Here is a 6,131-nt window from a genome sequence, read left to right as displayed (position 1 = left end):
TCCTTTCTATCACTGTCACCACATAGTTTTGGGAAGGGATGAGCACAATTTGTAACACTGTGATCTTATCAGACCACTGCAGACATGTAAGAACCTCGCCTCCCAGATTTTTACAGGGGCCTGTAGAAGGGACAGGACATTACACGTCAAATTCGCCTCTTGTTCTAAAATTTCCAATAATAGAGAGAAATATTTTTTAAAGAACTGTGCATAATGAGATACTTTTCCTAGGAAGTCTTCCTTGTTTTATTTTTAAACATTAATGCTAGAAAGAGGGCTAGTGTATCAATAACAGTCATGAAGAGATGGGTTAGCAGGCAGAACGTTAGCAGTGATTATCAGGTGTAGCAGAAACATCTATTACTTGGATATCATTACTACATGCATTATGTACATAATCATTATAGGCATTCATAGAAAATAGTGAGAGCTGATTGAAAAAAATAATGTCATAGGATGGACTAGAACACATCTACTTGGATGTAAAAAGTAACCTGAAAAAAAAGTAATATTAAGGAGACCTAGCTGTGATTTTGATGCTAAATATAGTATGCAAAGAACTTGCACTTTATTATTTTATTTTCTGTAGTGCTTTTTAAGAAGTTTAGTGGTTTCAAGCACGGTGCTCCTGCTGCCTATAGTCTTGTGCTTTTAGACGTAGTCTCTGTAAGTATCCATCGGAGGGCAGCAGATCACAAACTTTGTCGTGTCACAGGACAGTCAAAAAAAAAAAAAAAAGTTTAGCTTCTGTTGGCCATTCACAACATCGGTGCCCGGATTTTTCACTTAATTTCTTGTACAAGTCAGGCATAACTGGGAAATCCATACAATGGTATATTCTCTAGCTCTGACTTACACATCAGTCAAAATTCACTGTAATGATAGAGCGCTATGAAAATCTTAGTTGCATACTCAGTAGCACTCCTCTCAAAATACTTTTGCTGGCACTCACATTAAATTGTTCTTTTTTTTTTCCAGACATCCCAACTAACTCATATTGACTTCCAGTTTAGAAGCATCTCATTCATTCTGTGACTGCAGTGTAAGGCCTTGTAGTTTTTTTGTTTTTTGTTTTTTTTTAAATGAAATTCATGCATGGCTGACCTAACTGCATAACACATCTTCATTTACTGGAAGTGAGATTTAGTGCATTTTTAAATTTATTTTAATATAATCCTGCTACATCTTATTTGTAAAGAAGAAACACAAGTCAGGAATCTCTACACTTCCAAACAGGTTAGCGAGAGGTAGTTCATGTGAAGAAGAGAATATTACTTCAGTAGATGCCAAGTTACTTGGCATCTGTGGACACTATTAACAGTCCATAGAAAATCAGCTGACTTCAGCTAATTTTTGTCTGCTGGAGTCCTCTAGCCTAGTTACAGCATGTAGGGCTCCAATTAAATTTGATATTGGTGAAATCAAGGTAGAGACAAAAAACAAAATTTAGGTCAGCTTTCTCTTGGGATATAGCCAGTGCAGTGTTATGCAAGTCATAAAAACAAAACTTCACACATGACAGTTCAAAAACACATAATTTCCTTTTTATATAAACTGAGGGTGCCAGCTTTTTTCATCAAGAGGAAGAAGTACTCCATTACTGATTGGACATACATGTCTTTGATAGTCTTGTTTGCAAACAAGAAATTGATTAAATCCTGTTTTTCTGATCATTAAAGCAACTGAACAACACATGAGAGAATTTATTTGCTCACGATTCCTTTACTTGCTGTCATCTTCTTTTCTTCTTCAAGACTGCACAACTATCTTGTGCTGGCAGTCCTCTTTTTCAATCAAAAGCACAGGAAGGCATGCCAATGTCTGCAGCAGTTTAGTACCAGTCCTACATCCATGCTTCTGCAGCAGGTTAGGTAGGCTACCTACACACCTCTAGACCATGGCTAACGTGGAGTCTCTCAGCTGGGAGAAATCTACTTTATTCCCAGCCCATTGCCAAGCTGACACTTCACAGTCTCCCTTGTTGTGCCTGTAAGCCCTGTTTAAGAAAAAAATGCAAATCTTTTCTTTAGGAAATGTTTACTAAAGTAATGTTCTGGGAAACTAGTATACTACAATGAGTAAAATGTGCAGTAAATGCAGGTTATGGAATACTGACCAAATATCTGGGAGGCCCACTTTTATTCCTACTGAATCCAGTCAGCATCTGGACTGGGGATACCTGGCTGCTTCCACACATGGTGACTAACACTGGATTGCATCATGGGAGTCTACTAAGCTGGAAATATTTCAGTGAGTGTTTCCTATATTACTCACAGTCTGTAGCATTAAACAAATGCACGAGACTTTTCAGTCATTTGGAGTGAGCTGTTTGACTTACGTCTAGATTTTTTTGTGCTTAAATGTCCCAAATACATGCCAAGGAACTCCTCATATCACACTGTGCTATGGGCATTACTTATTTTGACTCATTCAAAATAGATGTTTGGGTTTGGTCACTGGAGGTTTGTTTCTTTGTTTTACCTGGTAGGCTACACTGTAATAATTTACTTACCAGATAGTAGCTTAGCACTATTTAAAAGAGGCATCATAGCCAATTACGTTGATCCCAGAGTTCAGATTATACTGGCTTTATTGCCTCTAAGGATCTAATCTAAGCAGGTAATGAGAACACTTCAGTTCTAAATGACCTCATACATTGTGTCTAAGAGAAAACTGAATGCAACAGGAGAGTGAAGAAGATGGTGGATAACTCTGGCATTTCTTATTGTCCATAAACAGATCAACGGTCATTTATGTATATGCTGTTCACACTGCTAAAGCTGATTTTGTGCTAACAGATTCCAGAGGTGCCTTATTCTGAAGATAAATTTAGGAAGAGATACTTCAGTGTAAGAGACCTCTTAATCTTATCTTTCCAATATTCTCCAGGAAAAGAAAAAGGCAAATTTCTGCTTGAGTTGTAGGATCTAGTTATCTACCAGAAAGGAATTCTCTGGCAATTTTACTGATAGGAGCTTCAAATAGCACAGAACTGGTGTTTTAACCTTCTATAGGGGTATTCAGAATAAATTTTTCTGATAAATCATTTACCAGGCCACACTTTAGGAAAGAAGACTGAAGTGAGTGAGAAAGGTCTAGAATGAAAGTGTGCTGAAAGACAAATAAATGGGTTTTGATCTTTTGATCTAAAAAGATTACTCTGAGGCTTCGTGATGCCAAGCAAATCCTTCTGTATTTTAAGGGCAAGTTAAATGGAAAAGATCTTATATTGGTTGATCCCAAGTTGGTTCTTTCATTGATTTAATCAATTTTGGTTAAACCAAGTTAGAGAGTAATATCTCACATAAACTAAACTGCAGTTCTGACACAAACTCCTGGAGAAAAAAAAATAGTTGGGGACTATCATCAGCAACAAAAGGTTAGTTGAAGGGGGTGACTCTCTTGAGCTGAGTCAGTTGAAATCAGGGCTGCATATCTGCAGCCTAACAAGTAAAGCAACAGTGATCATGTAGAACAGCACGACAAATAGCTTCTTACTGGAGGGCTTCCAATTTCTAGTTTGCTAACCTCCACAGTAAGCATAAAGCTGTCTCCAGGCAAGTTCTGGAATGACTAGAAATACAAGGCTTTGCGAGAGTGCTGAGCAAACAGAAACAGACATTAATGAAGTATTTTCTTTATATAGAATTCTTTTCTCTGTTAAGAGAAGTGAAATACAGAAATTAACATAGAATAAATGAAAGAAAGATCTAAGATGCTTGTGACTAATCTTGATCTACATAAGAATACACTGAAATGCATTTTCCCTCTTTTCTGTAGAAATATACATGATAGAGGGTTTCAAGAGCAAGAGTCTTAAGTACATTCTTATTTAATTGCAGTTATAGTGTATAGTGAAGTCAAAGTGTCTGTAACAAAGAGTGAATAGCAGTATGTAATACTATAATGTGAGAAGAAAATATAGCAATAATAGCAAAATGGCACCATCCAAGGCTGTAGCAAATGAGAACGAGCCCAAATACAGCAGCCGTAGATACAAAAACAAAGAAAGACTATTTACCCTTAGAAGGCTTCTAGTACCCAGGAATCTCCAGTGATATACCCTTCCACTGCCAACCCTTAAGTGAGGTCTGGGAAGGGGTGGATCCTGGCTCCACTCTTTCCAGTCACTCAGGGGCATTGCATGCACCTGAGCTCCCCTGGGTTGGTCCTGCCTTCCCACCAGGTGCTCCATCACTGGCTCAGGCCGTGACTTAGCATTTCTACTACACAGTAGTATCCTAAAGCTTTTTAAAAAAAATCATTTTTGTTAGTAGAATTTAAGCATGCACTGATCAGTGATAAGTAATGTAGTGTTAAGTGTCACATGTGAACTGTTCGTGCTTATAGAGTTTGTAGAACTAGTAAACACTTACTTTGCGTTGAAAGCAATTAGGGGAATAAATACTTATTGTTAGCTGCTCTGTTTACTTGGAGTCCACCTCCAGCTTTCTTGAAGAGTCTCAGACAAGACTTCACAATTACTCGGTAAGAGTAAGATACTAGGATCACCAGGACAAAAGAATGGAATGCCATCTAAAAGAAGCAGAGAATAACCCTTCTTTTTTGGCATTTAAAACACAGATGATGACTGGAAAACATCCTGCTTAGAAAACCATTGTTTATCCTACATTATGCTGTATATTTTTTAATTTTCTTTCCCTCTTACTGTTACTCAGGATGTCTCCTTGATCCCAACATACTAGTTTCTTCTTTATTCAAGCCTTTTGTTTCCTCCCAGACTCTTTGAAAACATTTATTTCATAAGAAATATTTCTTGTACAATATTTTCTAACTAGACCTTCACTGTGCTTAGTACAGGCTTTGTTCTGAACCTAAGAATTACCTACTGTGTAATCATCTGTTTCCTGTCTTCTAATGAAGGTTTATTCCATATCACCTCGGTATAGCCTTCAGCATTGTTACCTGTTCTACCTTTTAACATTGCATACCACTTTGATCCAATCTTTTGACAGGTTTTTTTTTTTTTTTTTTTTTCTGTGGAACTTCTCTGCCTCCTGTTTCAAAGTACATTTATCTGACTAGGAATATTGTTTTAGGATTATATCTTTATTATCTGCTCCCCTGCCACCATCTTTCATTTATTCATCATCACCCTGTGTTTTGAAGCCCATCAAAAGCCTTCATTCAGCAGAGTATGTGAACAGAATCTTTGTTCAGCAAAATGCTTAGTTATGACTTTATGTTGTGTTTGTACAACTGAGTTAAGAGCACATGTACTCTTGCACTGGGACCAGTTCCCAGAGATGATGAATGAAGCACAACCATACTCATTTGTCTCTGCAATCCTCTCTCTCCTCTCCCTTTAAATCTTCCTCCTCCCTCACTTGTGAGCACTATTCCAGCTATAATATGATTTGAACTCAAGACAGCTAGATTTGAAAATGGTAGTTTCCATCAAAAACTATTCTGAAAAGTGATATGCTGGTTATTACCAGTAGTTTGGAACTGGTGGCCAGATAAGAAGCTGTATGGAAACTACTGAGTCATGGCCTGAACCACTGATTGAGCACCTGGAGGAAAGACCCACGCAGCCCTGGAAGCACAGGTGAAGGCAATTCACAACTCTTAGGCCTCATTTAAGGGCTGACTGCCACTGAGGAAGGATCTCTTTCTAGACATCCTTTCTTAGTAGAAGCTTTTTCCTGTGAACCCAGAATCTGATATGGGTGAGCAATATACCTCCCTTCCTTTGTAGCACCTTGCTATCCTGCTAGTCCTTCCACCTCTTTTGTAACGCCTTTTTCATCGTGTTGATCTTTCTAATTGCTACAGAAGCATAGCACTCAATTAAAATTCACTGTACCACTTTTTTTCAGTTTCCATTAGAGTGTTTTAAGGTGTGGCCAGTATTTCTCTGTGAAGAAAAGTTAACCTTTTCCTGTAGTGCTGTACATGTACACACTCTATAAAGAAACACCTGTTTGTTTGAGTACGAGGTATTCTTAAATAATCAATAAATTCTATCTGGCATGAGACTCCACTTGTCACTTAAAAGTGCATTAGCTGCATAGAGAACAAAAAAAAATTTATGTTTACAGGCTACTGTTACACATATTCCTGGTCAGCTGATGCTGGCTCAAATTTTTGTGGTCATCCTATTAATTTGA

This window comes from Numida meleagris, chromosome 7 (assembly GCF_002078875.1).
Source record: "Numida meleagris isolate 19003 breed g44 Domestic line chromosome 7, NumMel1.0, whole genome shotgun sequence".
Lineage (NCBI taxonomy): Eukaryota > Metazoa > Chordata > Aves > Galliformes > Numididae > Numida > Numida meleagris.
The sequence above is the reverse complement of the archived record's forward strand: the minus strand, read 5'-3'. Positions refer to the sequence as shown.